Below are 13,540 nucleotides of genomic sequence, written 5' to 3'. Positions count from 1 at the left end.
TATTTTATATACAAATACGTAAGCTAAATTTTGGGAAATGGCTGATAGGCTATTTTTCCCTACTAAGGAATTATGAAACGATATCTCACATATGGAAAGAACTATGTGATTTTAGAAAGTCTAGAAGTTCAACATATATATTCTTATATATATTATAGAAAGAAAACACTTACGTAAGGCCATTCTATTTCTTCAAAAAAAGCATATTTTTATATTATAAATATTAGAATAGACAAATATACTTTATAAAATATTGTCAGGGCAAAAGATGTTTAAAAAACTGCAAGGTACTAGGAGCCTGGGTGGCTCAGCAGTTAAGCGTGTGCCTTTGGCTCAGGTTGTGATCCCAGGGTTCTGGGATCGAGTCCCGCATCGGGCTCCCTGCTAGGCGGGAGGCCTGCATCTCCCTCTCCCACCCACCCTGCTTGTGTTCCCTCTCTCACTATGTCTCTCTCTGTCCACACCCCCCCCAAAAAAATAGAATATTAAAAAAAAAAAAAAACCTGCAAGGTAGAATCAACTATTTTCCTTTAATATACAAGTAAAGACGGGCCAATGCCATATAACTAAGGTATAGTTCGAGAGCCCAGACTCCAGGTCTCCAACATCCCACACCAAACTTACATGACACGAATAACGGGCTATGGCCTGCAAGACTCCATATGATGTATTTCCCGCCTGACAACCCTTCCTGCTCTCCATATCCTTGATCATTATGATCCTGCCACACTGGTCTGTTTTTTGGTCCTTCCACATATCATGCTCTTCTTGGTCCAGACATCCTTGTACATGCTGTTCCCTTCGCCTGGATTGATTTTCCCTGCCCCCAACCCCAAGAAAATCTGTAGGCAAACTTGATATAAAACATTAGTTGGGCTTTAACTCCTCGATTTCACAGATTGATTCCTTGTTACTTCCTTCTAAAGTGTTAATCAAGGCCATTATTTTGATAAGAACTTAAATAAAAATGAATGTTCCATGTGTCCAAAGTCTCCAAAAGAATTCACTGGAAGGCTGGACGAAGACATAGAATCTGCATTTATTTCAAGTAAATGAAATAAGAAAAAAATATTAAAGTCTGCTAATACATACTGTATGGATTGAGATTAGCACTCCCCTCCCCTGCTTTACTCATCGTTGTGAGCTGGTCTCACATCGTCCGTCACACTCCAGGTAGCAAAAGGAGAAAGCGGAAACCCCTCACGCTGACGGGTTATGATGTCTTCTCACCAGACAGTCACTTTCAATGTAATATTCTATGCTTGAATGTAAATATACATGTTATCGTCTCTGGTTTAACCTATTTAACATGGGCCAGTAATTTTAAAACATTTCCACAAATTAATAATGATGGAAGATGAAATTCAAGTCATGGAAGTCGCACTGAACACAAAGGTAATGACAAAGATGATGCTTCTATTTCCAGCACTGACTTGTTACAACAGAAAAACTGTGGTCCAGTTAGATTAGGCAGGTTAGTTAAAAAAGTCAGTATTATCAAGACTATTATACATTTGGATCCATATTTACCACTGATAATAATGCCCCATGTTCATGTGGCCTGTTGAGATATTTCCCACAGTAATATGATTATTAATATATGAATATATGAATAATAATCATTATTAAGCATCATTATGCCTTTACTTATGATTTTTAATGCCATATGCACATAAACCAATACTTGTAAAGTCTCACCAAACTTAAAGTCTCTTTGAGACTTGTCAACATATTAGTACAGTAGCACATATACAGAACGTGTAAGTAAATATTCTTATAACAAGAGGTGCATTTAACTTTTAACTAATAATGCATGTACAAACCAAAAACAAAGGTTGAAGATACCATTCAAAACAATCCAGTCCCCATCTTTGTTCACTCTACAAACTTTTACACAGGATAAGTATAAACTGCCCACATAACGACTTTTAAGACTTTGCCAAACGTAATCAATGTTCACTGAGTTCTAAATAAATGTACCATACATTACTTCTGAAAAGAAAGAACTGGGGGCACTGGGGTGGCTCAGTCAGTTAAGCATCTGACTCTTGATTTTAGCTCAGGTCATAATCTCAAGGTCATGGCATCGAGCCCCATATCAGGCTCTGCACTGGAAATGGAGCCTGCTTAGGATTCTCTCTCTCTCTCCCTCTTCCTCTGCCCCTCCACCTGCTGTCTCTCTCTACCTCTCTCTAAAAATGAACAAATGAATGAATGATCTCTGAAAAGAACTGGATATGAAATCTAAAAGAAAAGTTTATAGGCCACTACTCCAACCAACTTAGAACCAATGTTCAAACTATCTGTACAAAAGGAGTATATGCCTAAGAGCACAAAGCGTTAGAAAACTGTCCAAAGATACTGAAAAAATCTTGAAAGCTTCCAAGACCAAAAGGCAGAATTCCTAGAAGAAATAGAAACTGATCTAATCTTCCTTTTCACTAGTTTTATGTTTTTTTTCCCCCAGTGAATCTTAATGTGACTGTATTTCACACAGTAGAGCATGCATAGTTTTAAGGTATCCATAGTAAATATTACTGGGGAGAACAGATCAGATCAGTACAGATTTATGATGTGAAGTCTAACAACCTTTTCAATCACCGAGATTTTACCCACTGCAAATCACCATAAACTAATGACTGTCAATGATGAAGCCGACTAGATAAAATATAAGCCAACTCATTAAATATGGACAGACTAAGGAAAAGATATGATAAATTAAAATTGTATATCAAAACTCTCAAAAAAATTTAAACTTAAGCCTTGACTTATCACAGCTGCATCTCGGGGCCCTCTCCTATCCCCCACAGGTGCCCAGGGTATAGACAGAATAGGGACACACGACTCTCGATGTGGATCATACCAACTGCATGACATTCAATTCCCTGCGTGATCAAGTATCATGTGTTTGAGACTGGGCAAGCCCTTGAGCTCATTAAACTGTACTTGTCTTATCTGAAAATTATTAAAATAATAGTATGTGCCAGAATGGATTAGTGTAGCCTTTAAAAGGTCCATTGTATATAAAGCATTTACTGCCAAGGATAGAATAAGTATATACATGTTGAGAATTGTTAATAATCCAAATATGTACTATCCAAAATATGTAAACCATTTATTTCAGACTCATGCACAAAGCAATTCTGATTAGACCAACTACTATAAGGAAGCAATTAATATTCTATTTCTGTGTCCTCACTTATATGAGGAATCAATGTCAGTCATTAACAGAGCCTGAAAATAAAGGTTGCATATTATAAGAGAGCGTTAAAAAAAAAAGTTAGAAAAGAAACCTAGACTTTGATTGTTTCTTGAATAATTAGAATGATTTGCTTGCTCTTCGATGCATACCTCTGCTAGCTCATTCTTGAATCGCATTTATTTCTCTAAAATAAAGTAAAATCATGAAAAATTGGGCTTTTAAAAAGACATTTAAATAGGGCATTATGTTGGAATTAATTTTAATGTGGACAAGATTCTGCTAAGAAAATAAATAGCAACATAAATATGCAAGGGAATTCAGGAGACTAGCCAAATGTCGCAGACAGGTCAAATTTTTAACATGATCAATACAATAAAATGTAGCAAATAAATCAACTCAATTTATCGACATGGGAATTCTGGGTTGAACTCATTTCATCTGGATTTTAGTCAGAAACATAGATCTTGGAATTAGGTTAATAAGGGTTTGTAATGATCTGCTTTTTTTTTGCTTGCTCTGGGAATTAGGAAAATAGTGCAGCTTGCTGGCACAACTCAAGCCTTCTGGGGAATCTGCTTCACCAACCTCCAGGGAATTTAAGGATTTGTTGGGACAGATGTCTCTAAAACCTAAACTAAGAACCTCGATCAGTTTCAAATTGAAGGAGAACTTGAATGTGAAATTTCATTTAAAAATGTTGCATTAGTAGCATTTTCTTTTTTTTTTTTGACATTAAATTTTTCTTTCAAATCTGGTTATACAAAGTCTACAATGGTACAAAGAAAAATTGCTGCGTTGTGTTCATATTTTGAAAGTGTTTTTTGAGGATTCTACCCAGATTTTTGTTATGCATTGCCATAACTTTTTTACACAAAGGAAGGATTTTATTCATACTGATAAAAAGGAAAATAGCTCAGTCTAATACCCCTTCATTATTGTTAACAAATACACACATACAAACAGGTTCCACTTGGGGTTAAAATCACATCAAAGAAATCTTAAATTTATTACAATCATATTAAAAATTATTATTTTTTTAAATGATACTCCTTAACATTCCTGGATTGCTTACTGTAAGGAAGGAACATTCTACATGCTTTATATATATTCACTAATTTTCACAGTAACTGTGTGAGGTAGGTATTACTATAACCTTTATTTCACAGACAACGAGAGTAAAACACACAGAGATTATGTGACTGCCAATATCACTGCCTGGGTGGATCAGATGATTAGGCATTTGCCTTAGGCTTGGGTCATGAGCTCTGGTCCTGGGATGGAGCCCCATATCGGGCTCCCAGCTCAGTGGGGAGCCTTCTTCTCTCTCTCCCTCTCCCTCTCCCCATGCTTGTGCTCCCTCTCCCTCTCTCAAATGAATAAATAAAATCCTTAAAAAAAAAAAAAAAAAAAAGGAAAGAAAGAAAGAAAGAAAAAAAAAAAAAAAAGAAAATGGCAGATCTGGGATTCAAATCCAGGCAGTGGCACTCCAGAAAGCAATCTCTTAACCATCAGACTCTACTACCTCCTCACACAACAATGTGTATAGTGATCACACATGTGTGCCTTGTTATCACTTAAAGGGAAAACCAAGTTGCACAGAGAAGTAAATAGGAATGAAACAGCATATATCTAATTTATCTTAAAATATCTAAATAATTAATAGATGAAGCAATTATGGAGATACTATATTATTCTGTTTCCTACATATTTAAGACATTTTTTCATGGTAGAAAGTTAAAAAAAGGGCGCCTGGGTGGCTCAGTGGGTTAAAGCCTCTGCCTCAGGCTCAGGTCATGATCCCAGGGTTCTGGGATCCAGCCCCGTGTCGGGCTCTCTGCTCAGCAGGGAGCCTGCTTTTCCCTCTCTCTCTCCCTGCCTCTCTGCCTACTTGTGATCTCTGTCTGTAAAATAAATAAATAAAATCTTAAAAAAAAAAGAAGAAGTTAAAAAAAGAAACTTACATGGAAATTACCCATTTTAATGCTATCACCTCTTTGGAAATGAAATTCAACAACTATTATTTATTCTAATTATGTGCAGAATCAGACAGAACTTTAGTTTGATGGAGTAAATACAATAAGCCTGATACCATGTGTCATCGCAGAGATTCTTAATAATTTAGCTTAGCAGATCTGCCCAGACTTGGAACCCAAAATCCTGATTCTTATGGCACTTGTAGCAATTAAAAACAAATATTCTAACTCTGCTTATCCCCAAATTGAATCAGTGTTGGACAGAAGGAAAACTACATTGTCTATTTCGATGTTATTCTTAGTCCTCATGACTGTTTTAGGGGCCAAGAGAGGGAGGGGCAGACAAGGAAACAGTGTCCATGACAAGGCCAGCTTTGCCATTACCCTCTTAACTTGTTTCCACCCAACCTCGAAACGAAGTAAACATTTTCATTTCTACCATGCTTGCCAGAGATTTCCTAGTTACTCTGCACGTAGAGCACCACTTTAAAAAGTAAACATGTCCTGGGACACCTGGGTGGCTCAGTCAGTTATGCATCTGGCTTTAGCTCATGTCATGATCCCGGGGTCCTCAGATCAAGCCCCACATCAGGCTCCCTGCTCAGCAGGAAGCCTGTTTCTCCCTCTCCCTCTGCCCTTCTGCCCTGCTTGAGTTCTCTCACTGTTTCTCAAATAAACAAACAAATCTTAAAAAAAAAATAAAAGCAAACATGTCCTTGTAAATAAGTAAGTAATGTGGGGATTGAAACACATCAGCACCTACTCAATTTAAGAGGCATTATCTCAACCATTACTCCAAACTATTACTAATACTAGAGAAAAAGTGAATAAGATCCTTATCTCAAGTTGCTACAATGTAATAGATTATCCCTGTATACAAATACTATAGTGTAAAGCATTGGGCCATCAAACCAGATAGGTCTAACTGCTTGTTTAAGAACACCCCAAGGAAGGAAATACCATTTGCTTGCTACCTAGAAGAACCAAGGAAGGCTTCCAAAGAAAGTAGTACTTGGATTTTTTTTTAATATTTTATTTATTTATGTGACAGACAGAGATCACAAGTAGGCAGAGAGGTAGGCAGAGAGAGACCAAGAGGCAGGCTCCCTGCTGAGCAGAGAGCCTGATGTGGGGCTCGATTCCAGGACCCTAAGATCATGACCTGAGCTGAAGGCAGAGGCTTTAACCCACTGCGCCACCCAGGCACCCTTGGTTTTTAAAGAATACTTCGTATCTGATTAGAAAAATGGTTGAACGTCATGATTATATAATTAGAGGAGAGACTCCGTTAATATTAGTTAGCACATCGGACACAGGAATGGTTTTCTTACGTTTCCAGTAAGAATGTGTTTATTACATTCTCCACGGAACTGTGGCTCACCAAATAATTTAGCCCAGTTACACCTGCGCCTTTAAGTTTCAATTGGAGAATTTGTTTAAATAACTATATTCATAACGTTTTATCATACTATGCAATCCAAAGGAACATTAATTTTACTCTTTATTTCAGCAACTGCTTCAGCTAAATCTGGCTGTCACTGAGTATTTATTTTTATACCCATAAGGTGAATATAAATACCACTGATATAAATATAAGAGTACAGAAATTGTAAAATGCCCCTGAGGAATTGTCTCGTATCACAGCCATTGTAAAGCTTATAACCCCATAGCTCCCCGAAAATTGACTAATTCAGATGCAGCCAACTGAAAGGTTATATTCCAAAGGAATAATTGATCACCTCTGAATGCTTGTTTTACCTTTAAGTGAGGCCATGTATCATCATTATAAGGAACAAAATCAATAGACTACACTTGAATAGATCATTCTGTATATTCAAATCCTAAGTGGTGATAGACCAGCATAATAAACATGGAAGAATAGCAGGAAACCGGAGATTCCAAATTTAATCTGGAATCCAACATACACTAAATTTATGGCCTTCTTTGTATAATTTCTTTCTATTAGGAAAGCCACTCCTTGTTCATTTCCAGCTATTCATATTTGACACTCCCTACCCCCGCCCCACACCTTCCCTTACAGGTTGGTGTGTCAAGGATGCTCTCCTGTACATTTTTATTTTTTATGTTGTGTAGACAGGTGCAACAGGCTGAGAGTGAAACAATAGAGCAATGGCAAACTGGACAATGTCTCACATTCCAAATCACGCAGACTCCTTTTGATTTTAACACTGCACCAGCCCACCGAAATACCGTATCCATAATTGAATCTTTGGCTACACCTGAAACTTCACACTTGCTGAGCAAATGTCAGCCACCTGTTTTCGAAGTCCACTCAGAAGCTAAGCATAAACATAGTCTAGGCCAAATTCAATTTTTAGCTGCCTATCAGAAATCTCCTCTGGTCTATCCTTGAGCAAGTTTTTGGTATAAATGTTCTTGTCTTCTGAGCGTTTTAGCTAAATCCTTTAAAAATCTTTGCTAAAAAATCTTCCTAAATCCAGTGTCCAATCTAATGTCAACATATTCTCTCCTCTAACAAAAGAAACACTGTAGCCATTCAAATCTACAATTATATATGGATTTCTTTGGATGCCTGAATGCTTTCTCCCGTTAAAGCTTTATTATCTCTAATCCATATGCTTTGACTTGCTCTTTGAGAACACCTGATCTGCGGTTTACCTCACTGCATATTGTTCTCCTCCATATGTTCTCTTTCCTCCCATAACTTTTTTTTTAACCTTTTTGACATCCTGTCTCTTCTTTGCATCACTGATGGGTAGGTAATCAGGCACTGGCAAATTTGTTAGTTCTTCCAATGGAATTGTTATTTTAGCAGTATTGATTCTGATGATTTTACTGCAGTCTACTTGTCACACAGATCACTGGGTCTTTCTTTGGAGACACTAAGCATACATTTAGTGTTGCTTTCAGTGACGTACGTGAAATAATCCCTCAAAAGAAAAATGTCTTTAACCCGGGTCTTTAATACTTCAGTACTTCTACTGTGCTGTTACTGATCTTTTCACGTATTCCTCCACTAACGGGTTTCTATTCGATTAGTATTAAATGAGGAAAGACCTTTCTTGTCTCTGGATGAGGAAACAGTAAAATGGTACAGATTTCTTCCAAAGCATTTGTTCCTGCTTCTGTCGTATTTGTAACCTGAAGGCAAAGAATGGATGCTACGGTTTCTGGTCAACGGGAAGCATGTGCAAAGGGCAAATGTCTTCTTCGGGGTCTTTTGATTGCTATCCTTGAGATTACAGAAACTCACGGGGGTCTGGGCTGAAACTGAGGGCGGCGGTGAAAGGGCATCCTTAAAAATGAGACCACGTGTGAAGCGCGGAGGGGGAAGAGCAATGCGGTGACTCTGAATCCTTCCGCCAGTTTGTATTTGTGTCACATGAAGCTGCTGTTGGAACTTTGACTCACTGACTTATTCGGGGAAGGAAAAAAAACCCCAAAAACTCACTGAGGGATTACAGTGTGCTGGTTATCGTAAGACCTAAGTCACCTGCCATGAGCACCCGGGAGCTTGCCCTCCAGGAAGTTCTACTCTAGGGAAGGACCCCAAGGGAATAGTTTATAAAGACTGGTTGCGCCTCCAAGGAGAAACTGCCATTTCTTTGCAAAATTCATGATAGCTTAGGAAAGAACCAGTAAGCTCTCATCGGTGTCTTAAATATCAAACAAAGGCAGTAATAACTGATATGAAGATCTTGGGAATCAAAAAAGAATTAGGATATAACATTTTAGAAACATGTACATATTAATAATGCATAATATATTAAAGGTACATAGATAATTTAGAAGCATAAAATAAAAGGTGATACCCTTTCAACAGCCCTTAAGTAAATAGTTGAGAATAATGTCTAAAATCATACAATCGTCATGGACATGGAAATGAAATGATTGATGTGAGAGGCAGAAAATAGAGAAAATGACCACTATCCCACTAGGCACGATGATAGAAAGACGAATCCTCTCCTACTAATGCAGAAATGGGAAAAAGTTAAAAATCATAATCATAGGCTCAGGATTTATAATCGTTCAGTCTCCTTCAGGAGGCATAACATTTAAAACAGAAACTTTATTTAGCTCTCAAACATTTATACTATCATTCGAACAATGAGGACAAATTAATTGAAAATGTTATCTCAGTATTTACTATTCCAATTAGTTCTTTTGTTCATTAGAGATTAGCGCTGATGTGTGAGATAGAACTCCCATTCTGTAATTTCCAATCACCAATTTTTAATAAAGGATGTGGCTTCATGAAATTGAGCAATAAAAATACCATACACAATTAAATCAGTATAGAATAAATCTAGGACAAAGAACTGTGATGGCAAGCCATTTTGAACCAAAACAATGTGATGGCATTAGGATTTGTGAACTTTTGATATATGAAATATCAAACACTACATGTATGAAATTATGAGTATAGGAGCCAATTAAATCCACCTTCATTGGAAAACTTTTGGTAAGGTTTATAAATTTCATCATCCATGGAAGTCCAACTTCATCCATGAGATAAGCAACGATCTTCAAAAAATATGTAACTACTTAAAAGTCTGAAGTAGATTATCAAGGTGCAACTTTTACTTACATTTATTAACTTTCTTTCATTGTAAGAAAATAAGTACTTCCACTGCAAAAAATATTTTGATCGTAGTGATCAAAACACATAAATTAGGGAAACTGAATAACACTCAATACATAGCATATAATTTTATATACATTTACTATAAAAAAGAATTTTTTCCTCAGTTCCAAGTTGAAGGATTTGACTATAGTTAAATGATAGAAGCCACTCAGATAAGTGAGTAGAATTTTGGAATTAGCTTCAAAATGTCAAGAAGAGCAAATGACGGATCAGTTCATAAGCTGCTAATTATTTTGCAATTAGTATTTTCTTTGGTCTCTCTTTAGTAACAGAACCTTCTATTTTGTTTGGGTACATGCCTACGTTGGGGATGAGGATTATATTCCACATTTGTGATATACACCGGTGAGGCTGGGCCCTAACCTGTGCACAGGGGAGGCAGATAAAAGTGATGTCCACAATTTCCAAACATACCCTCGCCTCCTTCCTGTTTTCTAGAATGTAAAAATCACTGTGTACATTGGAGCACCCATCTTGGATCCCAACATGAAAAAGCTATACTGAGGAGGGGTGAAAACTTGAAAGAAGGATCCCGGGACCTAGAAGATTGAGAGTTACTCCAATAGGCCTTATATGAGTACATGAGAATGCGTACATGAGACAGGAAGAAACTTTTGTCTTTTTGTAGTCCCTTTTACTTTAGGTCTCTCTCTAAGAGCCAAACCAATATAGCAGTCATTAAATGTGGTTCATTTTTATTCAATGTCTAAGGGTTTACAAGAGCAACAGTATTATCATAGCTAAAGCACTTTAATCTTCCCCAATAAAAAGTTTTAGTGTGATATAAATTACCTTCCAGTTCTTAATAAGTTCTCAAAAGATGTACATGAAATAGTAAAATTTCCCAGCAATTTTGACCCCGAGAGCAGTATTCCAAGAATATTCTGAACTGCAATGAAATGTGTAGATCACCTCATCACCTGGAGCATGTCTTAGGTAAGAGGCAAACAGTCCCAATTTTAATGAGCTTTCATGCCCTACGAGTGAGTACAATTTTAAGGGTGAAACGGAGCATGAACCAAAGTCTCCGATTCCTATCCTGGCCCTCTTCCTACTATGCAATATTCTCTGTAAATTATTCTGGCACTGTTCTTATTTATATATAAAGAAGTGAAAATAGTTTCTCCAAATCCTGAGCACCATTTCTTATTTTTTTTTTTTCTGGGCACTATTTTTAAGTTTTAAATTCTAAAGTTGATATTTTGCTTTTTATAGAGTCTCAATTTAACTTGCTAAACCTCATCTCTTGGCCTACAAGAATGAAATCTTTATGGGTATATTTATAACCTATGGTAATAATATAGACTTTTGGGGATGGGAGAAGGCAGAAAAAAAAAAGAAAAAGAAAAAAAGAAAAAAACTAAACACATGGCAAGTTCACCAGGTTCACTTGCACTAATCCCTTTCTCTCTTACATAGGCTTTTATTTGAATATATGAATAAAGATCCGTGCAGGCAAATTATGAACCTAGAGTGTTGAGCACATCTCAAGTGTTAGCAGTATTGGCCCCACTCACATTTTTCCATTTATAACGGACGTATTGCTAACTTCGCAGCATAGTGATTGAATACTATGAATTTGACTATTGAACTATTCAATGATACCACTGAGTACTAACTGGGGTGGCACGCCCTAAAAAGTACATCTCCATCTATGCCTATGATTATTAAAATCTGGAACACAGAAAACTCGCAATTTCTATGCAAAATAAAAGAACTTTCTAATTAAGGAGCAAACTTGAGTAAAAAAAAACTTTTAAGTGACATCAAAAATTGGACTTCTTTCATTAGTCTAGAGGAAAGAAAAACATATTTGCAATTTGGTATCATCATCTTTAGGCAACACTCAATTCGCAGACTGGACCAAGCATGTCAATCCATCCACTTTAATTACCATGAAGTCTTTTTCATAGTTTTACAAACTAACTGCTTTTGAAAAGCTATAACTCATGTAGCACCAGGAAGGCTGATTGAGACTTAGCATAGGCAATTTAAACGACCACATAACTTTTAAATATTAAATACTAATCCTAACAGTGAAACAAAATGTCTGTTGAAAAAAATACTCATTCCAACACCAAAAAATAAACTATTTTTTAAGAGTTATTTATTTTGAGAGAGAGAGAAAGCCAGTGTGAGCAGGGATGGAGGGGCAAGGGGAAAGAGAGAGGAGAATGTCAAGTAGACTGCCCGGTGAGCCCAGAGCCCAGAGCTGGGTTTCCTCATCTCCAGACCTGAGCCATCAATATCATGACCTGAACTGACATCAAGGGTCAGACCCATAACAGACTGAGCCACACAGGCGCCTCCTCATCCCATTAATAAACTATTGAAACATTTTTTCTTAGCTGTTGGTTTGCCCTTAATAAACCTCCTACCTCATTAAAATGATATATATAATTATCATAAAAGGATAACTGTTATCATAAAAGCAGCAGCAAAACACCTATGGCTAGTAAAAAGAAAACACTTTTTTTTTTTTAAGATTTTATTTATTTACTTGACAGAGAGAGAGATCTCAAGTAGGCAGAGAGGCAGGCAGAGAGAGTGAGGGAGAAGCAGGCTCCCCACTGAGCAAAGAGCCCAATGTGGGGCTCGATCCCAGGACCCCGAGATCATGACCTGAGCCAAAGGCAGAGGCCCAACCCAATGAGCCACCCAGGTGCCCCAAAAGAAAACGCGTTTTAAAACAATCCTAGTTCTTCATTTATTAAATGGAGAAAACATAATCTCCTCCTTCCTTCATAGCGTCATCATAGGAATTAAATAAAAGAATTTGTATAGACCGGTTAGCAGCATGCAGGGAAAATTAGTGCTCAGTAAACTATGAAGGTTCCTCAGAAGCAGTAGTGCGATTTGGAAAGAGGTGGCATCTCAAGCAAACTACCTTGTATTGTTTTTAAAGATTTTTTGAAGGCCAGCTTAAGTAGCTGGAATAAAGTAGCATATACACATGTGTTATGATTCAGATTAAAAAGTGAATAACAAATAATCTATTTTTTTAATATTTGTTTTACTTGTTCACTGATAAATCACTCTAAGCTCACAGAAGAACACAGAAAACACAAGAAGCCCTCAACAAACATTTCTGGATATACTCGTTAGTGCTTATACATACTTTTCCCCAATAGAAAAGTCACAGATATGAGAATTTAAATGAACTTAAGCGTAAAATTTTGTTTTGTAATTTTGCAAATGCTTCCACCATAAGCTAATTACAACATCTCCCAGAATCTGTCCAAAGGTGGCATCATAAGAAGTAACTTCTCTGTGCTAAACTAATCCATGTTGGAACGTCATCTGAGTTTGTATACGACAGTCATCAGTTTAAAAAGACAGAATGAATACCCACTAGGCTTCAAAAATTGGCTGGGCAAGTCCAGCTGGTGCACCGTTTCTAGGGTGTCATTCACACTTTAGGGGAAATAAGGGTTCCCCCTGGTGTGTGCAGGTCAGGCCAGAGGAGACCTGCGTTGTAACCCGGGTGACAAGAGTTGGGTGACAGAGATGGATGGGACCCAACCTCAGTCTGCCACATGACTGATAGAGTGCAGGGTATCTGAGCCAGTGCAATGGACTGAGGTCTGGACAGGGACAGAGAGAGTTCAGATCCAGAGAGACACATGGCGTTTCCACCCCAGAAGACGCCCAGGATAATTTGTTAAAGATCACATAAGCCCTAAGATTCATCGTTACCCTGTTAGGGCCAACCAGTAATACTGCTTACCGCTATAGAAC

At 37.3% G+C, this 13,540-nt stretch overlaps 1 protein-coding gene across 6 annotated transcripts in view; it reads right to left on the bottom strand.

Annotated features, from left to right (window-relative positions):
• CACNA2D1 (calcium voltage-gated channel auxiliary subunit alpha2delta 1) overlaps positions 1-13,540 on the bottom strand; it is a 514,151-nt gene that overhangs the window by 183,147 nt on the left and 317,464 nt on the right. The gene's annotated exons all lie outside the window — the stretch shown is intronic.

The sequence above is a fragment of the Mustela erminea genome, chromosome 11 (genome assembly GCF_009829155.1).
Source record: "Mustela erminea isolate mMusErm1 chromosome 11, mMusErm1.Pri, whole genome shotgun sequence".
Taxonomy (NCBI): Eukaryota; Metazoa; Chordata; class Mammalia; order Carnivora; family Mustelidae; genus Mustela; species Mustela erminea.
This window is presented reverse-complemented; position numbering and strand designations above follow the sequence as displayed.